Raw genomic sequence first — 12898 nt, 5'->3', positions numbered from 1 at the left:
CTTCCACTGTCGTAGCAAATCATGTCTTTGTCTTAAAATCTGCTTGGGCTTTTAAGTTTTGCCTTAACATTTATTAGCGATAAACAACCTCCTCTTGGTTTTAACCCCTCAGCATTAATATGACTCAATTTTATCTAATTTCAGTTGTATTTCAAGTTCTTTGGCAAACAGAAAAGGCTCCAATCACAAAGATTTTGATAGCCAAAGCACGTTTTTTGTTCCTGAGAATTGACAGACCAACAGTGAATGTCAAAGGCACTAAAAATTGTCCAAACTCATAGTCTTTAACTTAGGCACTTAACCCTCTTGACAAGAGTGTACATTAACTCACTGCAGCTTTCACCTCTTCAGTCTTGATGCAAAGGAATTTGCTCAGCCCACATCAGCGGTGGCCAGGCAGGTCTTGATGCTTTACATCAGAGAGCGTACCAGTGTCTGCAGAAGACAAAGCCTGGGAAATCGTTAGCTGCTGCTTTCACTTTATTGTCATCTCTTGTAACTTCATCTAGTAAAGACACCATTTCTAAGTTACATACGATGACAGTGCAACATAACGCAAAACTGGTGGTCAGTAACGAACTGTAAATCCTCAGGGCACACTGTACTGAGATGCTGCACCACTGTCCCATGGCAGTGCCCTCATATTCTTTTCTAGACATGACAAAGGTTTTTAGGGACTTTTGTACTGCACCATCCGCCGAGTTTTTCTATGCCAACTGCAGTCTTTTGGATTTGCTAGATATGAAGCAACATTGGATGGGAGTTAATTTCCTGCCATACTCCTATGTCACTAGTGGTGATAAGAGTCTAACAGAGGTTAGAAACCAGCATCACTAGAGGAGGGATTCTTCTGTGTTAGGTCATTTGCATATCAGGCCATTAACCCTTTTTTTCCCCATAAATAATTTTTTTTAGCATATTGCATGACCTACAGCATGGGAACATTCCAAAAAGGAGGAAAGAGATGAAGAATGTGCCTTCTTTATACTTTTTGCAGCCCATACCTTTATTCAGTATTCTCATCACAAAGGATATGTAGAAAGATGAAGGTCTCTCAGATTTCACTACATTTATTTATTTATTACCAGTTCTCATGCACTGGGAGGGGAGGGGAGAGGCGTGAAAAACAAACAAAAGAAAAGAAAACTAACCATACTCTGACCCTCTGGGAATGATAGAATAGGACTGAGCATACACTAGCACTTCATGGATCTCTTGACCACCCTTCTGCGTATACTGTGTGTATGGCCATGACCCTGCCTCCAACCAGCATCCCCATCGCTCCTGCTTGGGCACAGCCCTCCTCAGCATTTGGGAGAAAGCAGGCAGCAAAAGTCTGGGCAGACTCAGAGTTTGCTGCTCAGCTGCTGTCCAGCTGTTTCACGGCAGGCAGATAAAACACAGCTGAAGGTACCCAGTGCCCTTCCCAGCTCTGCCAATCCATTTCTCTATCTGAAAGTGACGGCACATTCTACACTCCTGTAAGGCACATGGCAAGTGCAGTTAAGGTGTGCTATTCCATAAAAATCTCTTAATTCCTGTTCTTCTTCTGGCCTGAAAACATCACAAAGCCACCATTTTCAATGTAACAGTTTCTTCCATCCAGGGATGGGATCACCTCACTTCTTTAAGGTGAGTATAATAATGTTGCATACCCTCACTGCTGTGATTTCACTGCTGGCCCTCGGAATAAGAAGATATGTAAAGAAATCAGGGTTGAGTCTTTTGCATCTCATAGATCGCATTTTGTGTTTAATAAGTTTGACTTCTCTTGAGATTAATTGATAGGCATATCTCTTGAAAGAGCTGTACTACCTTACATCTCCATTTATGCCTTTCAGAAAGCCTGCTTGACAAAGGTATCCTGTTCTCTCTGGGTACGAGAAACACTGTGCCACCTGAGTTCTTATCTATTGCAGTGTTTAGAGAATGCTGTATTCTGTCATCTTCCAGTATATGGTTAATATATGAGATTAGACAATGTTCCCTGTCAAAGCACGTTCGGTTAGATCAACTTTGTCAGTACTACTTAGAACAACAGATCTGATTTAATTGAGAAAGCTCAAAAAGGCAACACTGTACTCCAAAAAAGCCACAATCTGTCCAGTATTCAGCTTTTCTACTAAACTAGTTGAATACACCGATCTTACTCAAAGGTACGTTTGAGGTATAGCTGCACTGGTATTCTCATGGTAAGCCTTTTCAAACAGTCCAGAGAAAAGACGTGCAACTCCTCGGGAGACCCACCCCTGCCCTTAGGACATCACTGCTGGAGCATCTGCTGCTGCTCTGAGATCTGCTAATCAAAATAACTTGAAATATGTCCTGAGTCCCAGGGTGGCCAAAGGTATTTTTAAATGCTTAATTTCTGTTCCCTTGCCCCATTCCCATAAATACCCAGGGGACTTGTTCAGCCACTGCCTCTGTGGGTAAAGGTTTTGACTGAAATTATTGGAGATTCAGGCCTCTCCACACCATGGAGCGGGAAGCTGTCTCTCCAGGGAATTTAGATGATACTCATTTTTACTTATATGTCTTGCTTGTACAAGCAGTCAGATAAGGAAACTCTACTGCAACTATATTAAGTTTTTAAGAAAGGAAAATATTACCAGGTAAAAGACCTACCATTTGCTTATACTGAACTCTGGTCTGTTTCATTCAGTTGCTGTTAACATGACTGCATATAAATATATACATTGTAAAAAAAAAATAAATAAACAATGTACTGCAAATACATCCAACTAACTTCCTATGGTGTCATGCAAATGACATTTCCCCTCTGCATCTTCACACAAAAAGCATTGATTTCCTACTGTCAGAGGCCAGTTCTCATTCAGACCTCAAGTAAAAAGCTAGTCCGTAAGAAAGTCATTTAGCTGAGTGATTCTGCTTTATCTCATTTAGACTTCAGTTATGTGTTCTTTATTAAATAAAATCAAAAATACAGCAGAGACCACCATCAATAACTTACGTCTGTTTGAGAGGGCAACAGGATGAAAACATCTGCCATAATCTTTTTCACCAAGATATTAACATCCCCCATTTCTAAGCTTCACTCATTTGGGTTCATAATATTCACTGTGCTTATATCTTATATATATACATATATATATATGCATATTATATATGCATATATATATATATATACAGTTAAATGAGATTTTTATTTTCTCCACTAATTATTTTACATGATGGGTTTTTTTCTTTCCAACAAGAAACTGTCATGAGAATTAAATAAATTCCTGTTCTGTGTTTTGTTTACAAGCCTGTAGCTACTTCAGACAACAAGCAAAGATGAGGTACAAGTTGGAGAACATGGACCAGGCATGGCTAAGTTTTAACTTCACTGAATTTTCACTACAACGCTAGTTAAAGATTTCTTTCAAGCTTAGCTAGTGGTGCCATGAAACAGCACCAAAATGGCAAGACTGACAAAACATTTTTGTTTCAAGATATAAGAGCAAACCAAACTAGGAAAAAAACAACCAAAGAGAGAGATGCTTTGATGTATTTTCTTCGACCATCTGCAGTTTTCGCTTCTGCATCAGTTTTTTTCCCTTCCTGAAGTGTTAAACAGCTTTTTTTGTGGCTAAACTTCCTGACTTTCCTTCACCTTGCTCCTCTTTATTTCTAAGCAGTTTAGGGTACAGTTTGAATAAGAGGCATTCTTCAATGGATATGAAAGAGTCATTTGATGTAAATATGTTAAGTACACTTGATCTTTTGTGCTCTTTGATTATCCAGAGCTGGATGTTAAATTTGACTTTACTACCTGTCTAATGAGAGCCAAAACATTTCAGTCTGCTCAACAGTTTGAAAATAGCGGAGTCAGGTTCATCACATCCAGGTAAGTGCTGTGACATGGGACGGGCTGGGGGATGCTTGGCCCGACCTCCAGCGCTGCCACCTGCGGGAGGAGGACGCCTGGCTGGATGTCCCCAGCCACGGCCCCTGGGAGGGATGCACCGCTGCCAGCACCACCACGCCTTGCTTTCTTAGGCAGTGACGGTTGTTTCCCATCTCAGAGTATCTTACATAAATCTGATTTTCAGAAGTGCTGGAAACTTCTCGTCTGAATTCATACCTGTCACAGTGCTTATTTGGCATTCAGGTACGGATTAATTTAATAATGCTAGTGATGCTAGAAAAAATTAGGCCTTTAGCTTTTATAAACAAAAACATCTGACTGAAGGTTTGAAGGAAACAAATGAAAAATATTGCAAATATGAGTGAATTTACATCTTTTTATATGAAAAAGCATTCATAAATAACATTTGGTATTATTCTCTGCATTGCTTACACAATAAAAATGAGTAAGGATACACAATTTTAAGGAAAAGCCCTCTGAAGGATGTTTTGGAAATATAAATTAATTATAATTTACAACATTCCTCTATGGTCAGAATTGTTATCCCACCTTTTAAAATAGGAGTTTAATGAACTAATCTAAAGTCCACAATCAGTCTATGCATGGTCAAGAAAAGACTAAGGACTAATGACTTTTCTTAACATAAAATCATCTTTCCTCTACAGCACAGCTCCACAGATTTAAGAAGTGTAACTACGAACAATATATGATGCAGGGTAAATGTCCACGATGGAATCACATGCCTAGGGATACAATTCCAATAACTCTTGCCTTTATGTTGTCTGCCTGGATGCGTACAAGGGAGCATTGCCCTTTCGGCATGTTAACAACATATTTTATTGCTTTTGGAGATAATCAGACCTTAACAGAGCTGTCACATTTCTCTCGCCTTCCAGCAATGAGCACACTTCAACAGTTCCAATGGGAGAACTCCTCACTGGGACAACTGCTGCTCTTCCCAGCTGTGATCCCAGCCAACAGCATTTCCCGAGAGCTGGTCCCAGCAGTATTAATAACATCGTGCAAGTAGGTATGGAAGGATGTCAAACCCAACAACTTCATTCTGTTTGTGCCTCGCAGAATGGAGCAAATAGATCACCACCTCCAGCAGCCTGTAGCACGTCAGCAGCTTTGGGCTCCTACATGGACTGGGAGGGAGTACAGAGCAGGGAACACATGTCTGGTCACGTGCGGAGTCATGACTGCCCCATGCACACCAGCACTCACCTCTGGAGCATTTCAGAAAGTTTCAGAGGAGTTGAAATCAGGTCACTAGTGTGAATTTTTTTTTTCCAAAAATTTACAGCCTCATTTTTTAACCATATGTAAAAAGAAAAGGCCACTTGCTCAATAATCAGCTCCAAGGGAACATTTATGGAATTGTAATCAGAACAACATAAGCCACATTTTTCTGTGATGAAAATCTAGCGTGTGAGAGCACAGTGTGAAAACCAGTATGTAATCACCAGTTTAGAAGTGGGCACTTATCAGTACAAATGCTGAGATGATTCTAGTAACAAGTGGGGTTTTTTTCCTGATCTGAAGCTACAAATACTTCTTTTAAATACTTTAGTAGAGCCTGGGCATCCAGACAAATTAGTAACAGAAGGCATAAGGGCCTTTCCTGGGTACTAAACCAAAGTCAGTAAAAATAAATACTGCTACTAGATTTATTTTCCACATGGAAATGCCTCACAGTTCAGTCCACAGTAAGCAGACAGCAGTAATGGTTTAAGGTCCCGCTAATGGCTTTGTTCTCTTTCCTGTCAGCTATATGCATAAAGATCTCCACTTTATGGAACTTTATACATTACCCGGGAAATTAGGTGGCAAAAAGATAATACTGTCCAGCCTTGAATTCCCTCCACATCAGGTACTCAACTCCCTTACTTACCCCACCTCTTTCTCCCTACTTGCCTCTGCTCTTAGACCTCATTCACACTCCTCCACATCACCTGTTTGAACTCAATGGTTGAATGATTATTTGCACGCCAAGTTCTGAATCCAAGATAAATAATGCTAATCAAATAACTGCTGTGAAGACAGAGAAATGTACTTTGTGTTACAATGCACTGAATCTTCAAGTTTCTTACCAGTACGTGTCTGCAACACACTCATCAGTTCAATACCAAAAGTAGCAAACATCCCACAGTTCATAAAATTTGACCTTTCCTGATTTATTATTCTCATAATTACCTTTATTAACTAACTGTACTTAAGCACTGTAGCTGCAACAAAATACAATGAAGACTACAGTAAGGCATGTCTGAGTGCAGAGTCCTACGGCACAGTAGTTTATCCTGGAACATATGGACCAGATCTCAACCTCACCCACTTTGTGCTGCCTTAGCAATGTGGACACCTTAAAGAAACCTCCTGCACAGTAAAGCTCACTTAAATTTTTCAGTAGAAACATCACAAATGGCTTTTCCAGTAAACTCAGAGATCACAGAATTGTAGAATCATTTAGGTTGGAAAAGATGTTTAAGATCATCAAGTCCAACCACTAACCCAGCACTGCCAAGTCCACCACTAAACCATGCTCCTCAGCACCACATTTACATGTCTTTTTAATACCCCCAGGTACAGTGATTCCACCACGTCCCTGGGCAGCCTATCCCAGTGCTGGACAACCCTTTCCGTGAAGAAATTCTTCCTACTCCCCCATCTGAACCTCCCCTGGCGCAACTTGAGGCCGTTTCCTCTTGTCCTGTCGCTGGTTACTTGGGAGAAGAGACCAACCCCCCCTGCCCAGCCCCCCTGTCAGGTGGCTGTAGGGAGCCACCCAGGCCCCCCAGAGCCGCCCCCTCCCCAGGCCGAGCTCCCCCAGCCGCCCCCCATCAGACCGGAGCCCCAGCCCCTTCCCCAGCCCCCTGCCCATTCCTGGACACGCTCCAGCCCCCCAGCGTCCCCCCTGCAGTGAGGGGCCCAAACCTGAACCCAGGGTTCAAGGTTTGATACTTGTGGTTGAAATATCAGCAAAAAAAAATAATCAAGTAACTGAAAACTGTTTCCCCTTGTTTTGATCTTTCTTGACCATAAAATATTAGAAGGAGGTTAAGTACTTTGCCAGTTTGGGACAAATCAGTCTGGCGTGCTTCATGTAGTCTGTGCAGAGGCAGCACCACAGAAGACTGGCTCATGGCTGAGAGTGACATGTTTCTGCAAATACCATACATGCAATCCTCTGCAGTTTTACAGATATACCATAACAGGCTCTTCTCCTGGGAAACATTCCCATGTTTATTTTACTCCTCCAAGTAAAAAATGTAAATGTCTTTTTTTTCCCCCTACATCTTCTGTCTCTGCTTCTCTGCATTTCGCAGGGCATCTCATTGCAGTGCTGTGGTACCATGGCAGCACCAATCTGTAAGTACAATCCAGCCTGCTCCACATGGAGTGCTAGCCTCAAAAACCACTGGGTATTTCAGGGAAGGAACAGACACCAGAGTGAGCGCTCTGAATTCCCTTATGGCAAAGTAAGAAATCTTCTGGTTTGGAAAGCTAGTGCCTGGGTGCTGCTGGCCCCGGCTCTGGGCACAGCACGGGAAGGTCCCCTCCTCCTCCTCCTCCTCATCAGCAATTTCAGCTGTAAGTGCAGAACTGGAATCCCAGGATTGGGCAATGCAGGGAGAAGCTGAGTTTGTTGGAAATACTTGAAAAATGCTAACCACCCACTTTTTGTCATCACTACTCCCTACCTGCATTCCCTTTGTCCTCTCTGAAGAAGAAAGCCTTTCCCTTAAAGCTCCCAGCCAGCCTACAGGCTTTATTGTGATGGTAAAATACACCACCACAGGTCGCCCCCCTGCAGCCATCCCTGAGCTTACCTCTGATGCTTTTTTGGACCAGATCCCCTGTGGGAAGGTGCCCAGCACCCAGGCAGTCGGGCTCATGGTGACGACAGCACCAACTGAGTGGTCGGCATGTCCCCAGCGTGGGCTGGTGCCTGGAGCTGGGCACATGGCACAGCCCCACTTTGGCAGTCACTCTGCTGCTGCTGCAGGTCAGAAGAAAACTTTTCTTCCGTGGCACAATCCTGTAGCCCACCCGGGTCTGTCCGAAGCTGGGCACTTATGTGTCCTGCAATTAAGAAATAATGGGATTTCTGAAGTGATGCATTTCCATAGGTTTAGTGTCAGCTCTGAAAGGATACAGTCTCCAAAGCATCACTCTGACAAAGCACTGTTTTGATAAACTTTCCTACTTAAGCAGAAGGCTGGTTGGAGACTTGCTCCTCTAGATAGCCTGGAAATGACGAGAATACCATGTGTGCACCCCCAAACCAGCGCAGCCAGGAGCATCAAATGTCACACACGGGCGGTGACAATGCTGCTCGACACATACTCTGAGCAGCTGCTCCTTGTTTCACTTCTCTGGAGGAAGCACAGTCCTGCAGCTCATGCAAGACAGCGGAGAGGGGTCCAGAACCAGGCTTAACTGGCACACAGCCAGTTAGCTGAGGAAAAACACCAAACTCATAAAAAAAAAAATAAAAATGTCCCCAACTGTCATTTTTAGGGGTCACAAGTTCTTTCAATCACAATCACTTTCCATCTGAGCAGGAGGAGAGAACAGGACTCAGAAAGAGACCTGCTTATCACCGAGGACAGCAGAGACAAATCAATAAATATCTGTGTCTTTATTAACTCTGGGATCGAGCCTTTTGGCATCGCCCACACATCCACCAGCTACAGACTGCGGTGAGCCAGGGCATCCTACGCATTACTGGAACTGACTCCTAGCAGTCTATTCTGCTTGACTCCAGGACACAGCAGGAAAATGAAAATGCCAAATCCAGGCCAGACTTTCACCATTCAGTCCCTAGCGTCACACAACTCCTCCTATCCAGGCTGGTTACTGCTAAACCAAATAAATAAATAAATCAGGAACAGTTTTATGACCTCACATTAAGTGTCATTGACTCTACATTGAACACCAAAACCAGTTTGTTTTCCCAAGAAAATTTTCAAAAGTTCATGCTTTCAATCAATATGAGCATGAAAACTTTCTAAAGTCTCGTAAGGAATAGGAAAACTACAACCAACAGGTTTTGAGCCAGTGCTACTCCTCCCGTTCTTGAAGCGTGACAAGAAACAGCTCCAAGTTTTTGGTTCTGAGAAAAAAACTGAATTTTAACCTTGGCAGCTTCCTGTGTGGCTGAGCTGAATGACACAACTCTGCACAGTACCATATGAAAACAATGAATGAAAAGGAAATAGAAGAAGCAGCAAAAGTAATTTTCCCATAGCAATGAGACACAAAAGAAGTTAAACTGAAAAGGTGCATGAGACAGACCTCAGAAACCACCACAAACCCCTATCCAGGTCTCTGCACAGATCAAAAGAAATGGGTTTAGTGTCTCTTCTATGAAGCAACAGCTGTAATCTAGGCAAAGAAAACCCCATACAGCTACAAAATTCCGTTTCCTCAAGCTAAAATCCCCAAGACTTTTGTGTGGTTTTGCTCTCTCCTTCCATGACATCTGCACTGGTACCAGTTACGGTTACCAGAGACCATGCTTTCCATTAATATAAGCAACAAACAGCGTATATGGAAGAATAACTCATTATATATAAGGAGTATTTTATTGATACCTCAAAAAAGCACAGGAGATTTTGGACCTACTACTGGGGGTGGGGGGTGTCCCCTCAATGAGAGGGCTGCACTGGTTTCATAATTCCGTTTACTTGATTCAGAGGGGCCCTAGAACCTTGAACACCTGAACAGTGCACTTCCATCACTGCAACCTGCAAAACTGGATTGGAAATAAAGTTACACCTTCCCAGCCATTCAGTCCTGGAGATGTGGTGTGTGGCACCTATTTCACAGCTGGTTTGCACTTCTGGACTTTCCAATCTGTACAAAACCAGAAGGGAACAGAAAAGAAAAGCTCCTTCAGCAGGAGTGTGGGGGCATGGGCGATTGGACGGGAAAGCCTTTTAGAAGCTGCTAAAAGGTTTGTTTACAAAACCAGGAGTGTATTCTGGTTATAAAACCGGGCAGGCATTCACAGGAGGTGATCTCCTGCCTAATCACGCTGCCATCTTTTTGCAGAGAAAGCTGCCGTGCTGCAGATTTCACTTCTCTGTGGCAATGGTTTTTGCAACGCAGTAATCAAAAGATGAAGAAAAATGCTGCATCACTCTGCCTTTTACACTCTCTCCATTATTTACTTACATCATGACTAATTTCTCTACTAGAAATGATGAACGCTACCCGGTCAGAACTTCCCTGTTGCTTGAAATTGCTTCTCAGCCACCTGAAAAGAGAAATTTCAGAGAGAATGGCTTCTATTGCTCAATCCATCTTCAGATGAGAAACCCACCGCCTAATCATTATTTATCTTACCTAGGCAAATCGTAACATCTGTCTGTTTTTTTCTGGTGCTGCAACAAAGAGATGACTGGGCACAGGGACATTCGTTATAAGGAAGGTTGCCTGCATTTAAGAAAAACGAGAATGAAACAAAGAAAAGTCAGCAGCAGGGCAGTATTAACTGGGTTGTTGTTGACACACAGAGGTTCTCACTCTCCCAGGCAGCCTTGATCGATCCTGTAGATGTGAACATAACAGAACTACTCTATTTACTTATAAATACACTGCATTGGGATTTGGATTATTCAGAACACAGTATTTCCTGTTGTGGAATAACATGGGAATTGGGGGGGAGGCTTTTATTTTTCTTATTTTTTTAATAACGCAAGCAACTTCTTTCTGAGGAGGAATCAAATCCAATCTTTTTCTTGTTAGATTTAGGGAAATCTTTAAACAGCAAAGATAACTATAACCTTCAACATGGCCAAAACTCTGAACACTGTGCAGATTTTCCCAGTAGGGAAGGGGCAAATAAACATTTAGCTTTGAAATCCTCAGCTGTCCCTAAATCTACCAGCTTTTTCTCAGAGTGAAACCCTCAGCACCTTTCAAAGGTGGAGCATGGTGATGCACACCCCAAAGAAGATTAATCAAGTGTATAAATTAATTTGCTAAACAGATTATCTTGGTTTCATCCATATTCTACAGCCACAGAAACCTTGCTATCCAGACTCATGAGCAAATTACAGATTTGAAGTATTATGAAGAGTTTTACCAGTATAGCTGTAGTTTATTTTCATGTATGCAATTGTGCCAAAACTCTCCGCTGTGTCTCAGATATAAGAAAACACAGCATTCAGGGCAGGGGAACAGCCATAAGAGCACACAGCAGCATTATTAATAGCATCATTCCAGAGCAGAATTGTATGGAAATTCCCAGAAGACAGTATGTGAAATTCAGATCAAAAATATGAAGTAATATTTGAATGGTAGTGAAGAAAGACCTTACCCAGAGCCTTTATAACAGAAGACAGTTCATACAATTAAATAAAACCTCAAAGCAACACTGCAGGCCTTTCAGCGTTTGGAGATGCAGTGAACTCCCGACAGCTTCTCCGGGTAGATGCTCATGTCAGTCCCGGCAGAAAGCATAACCTCCATTTTCAGCTATTTCTCTCTTTCAGAGTTCATAAGCATGCTCTTTTAATAAAAGTTAAAAGCAGTGCATAAATTAGGTACTTTTTCTTAAAAGGATGGGGCTGCTTTTAAACTGCAGGCATATGTTACATCAGAGGAAGTTAACTTCAGAAGTCTCAGAGCAGTATGAAATGGTTGCCAGCAAGAGAGGCTGATTTATTCATGCTCTGCAATGAGTTTATGCAATGACAGAAGTTGTTCCTCTCCTTTTGCTCCACGCTACACAATCTGCCTTGACACTTGACCAGTCAAAAGTCCATTAAGAGGTGCTTCATTATTGATACAGCAAATTGTTTTAAGATTAAGTCAATTATATATGCTCAGCCAAAAACTATTGCAGCATCCCATAAGCATCTCTCCCGAACAGCCTTCCTGCCATTGCCTTCTCTCCAGAAACAACCACAGCCAGTCAGCAAGGACATACATGTAAATAAGCAATTTGTTATATAGTGTAAATACCTTCAGTTTAATGCTTTGGTGTGTTATTTTTAATATAGGGAAGTAACTGCACACAAAACGTTGTTCAATGCTTGGCAGTATTTTGGACCATTAGACACAAAGCCTCGTGTAACAGCTGCTGTATTTTTTCTTTTATGGTCAAGATTTTTTTCCATGTGGTTGAGGTTTGCTTGCATGGACTTTATTTTTCTACTCTGAATCCACTGTTTGCCTCCACTGAGGTTAATAACGCTATTTTAGGTTAATATCACTATTTTAATCACACCACATGTACTCACCAGCCTAGGGGGATACTCCCTGATTTATTGTTTTTTCTCTTTTCTCCATAAAATGTTTCATCAGTTCTGATGGTGCAAAAGGTACATCAGAAGCCAGAACTGCAGTTAGCACGTTATCACACCTCCCGTTCCCTGGGGTGAAGTCCAAGTATTGATTCCAGGGGGTTTGTGACAGATTTTGTGACTCTCGCTGAAGTCAAATGAAGACCCAGAAGGACTTAGCTGGCCCAGGACTTCAGTGGACAACTTCCATCAAACTTCTTAACAGGACTAGTTACATTTTTAAGGTGCCTTTGCCTCCAGCTGCAGTGAACGGCCCCAGGCTGGAGCACCCAGCTGAGGAACACGCTCGGTGTGGAGGTGAGCTTCACCTTCTTGCAGGTAGGTCAACTTGGGCTCGATCGGGGCACATTTGGCAAGTACCTGTGCAAGCAGCAAACATTTTCACGTAAACCCATGTATTTATAAGGATGTTGTTCATCAGATGCTGTGCTTCTGCAAGAGGAACACATAAATTCCATTTATTTGCCTACTATTTACTCCTATTTGGATAGGAGTAAAGTGGCTGTCTGGCATACCTGCATTTTGCAAGTGCAAGAGGCTAATAAGAGGGTGCAGGCCAGAAAATAGCAGAAGGGAGAATTTATAACCTGTATGGTAAAGGATAAGCTGAGCAAGGAAAAAAAAAAAAGAACTAGGAAGAAAGTAAAATAAAAAGGTAGCACAAGAAAGTCTGCCTGAACAAGGGCAGTGGCAGCCCTGGGCGACCCTGCTCCAA

General features: G+C 42.3%; 1 long non-coding RNA gene across 14 annotated transcripts in view; it reads right to left on the bottom strand.

Annotated features, from left to right (window-relative positions):
* Positions 1–12898, bottom strand: part of LOC130154024 (uncharacterized) — a 61176-nt gene that overhangs the window by 38903 nt on the left and 9375 nt on the right. For 11 of the 14 annotated variants that reach the window (XR_008823573.1, XR_008823576.1, XR_008823568.1 and 8 more), the window contains exons 1-3: positions 10220–12652; positions 10049–10130; positions 7699–7951 (exon numbers count right to left, since the gene is read on the bottom strand). This is a non-coding gene — a long non-coding RNA (uncharacterized LOC130154024). Of the gene's footprint in view, positions 1–7698; positions 7952–10048; positions 10131–10219; positions 12653–12898 lie in introns of those variants that run through there. The other 3 variants (XR_008823569.1, XR_008823580.1, XR_008823574.1) reach the window with 3 other exon arrangements.

Source organism: Falco biarmicus, chromosome 8 (genome assembly GCF_023638135.1).
Source record: "Falco biarmicus isolate bFalBia1 chromosome 8, bFalBia1.pri, whole genome shotgun sequence".
Classification (NCBI taxonomy): domain Eukaryota; kingdom Metazoa; phylum Chordata; class Aves; order Falconiformes; family Falconidae; genus Falco; species Falco biarmicus.
Note: the sequence above shows the minus strand (reverse complement) of the source record. Positions and strands in the feature narration are given on the sequence as shown.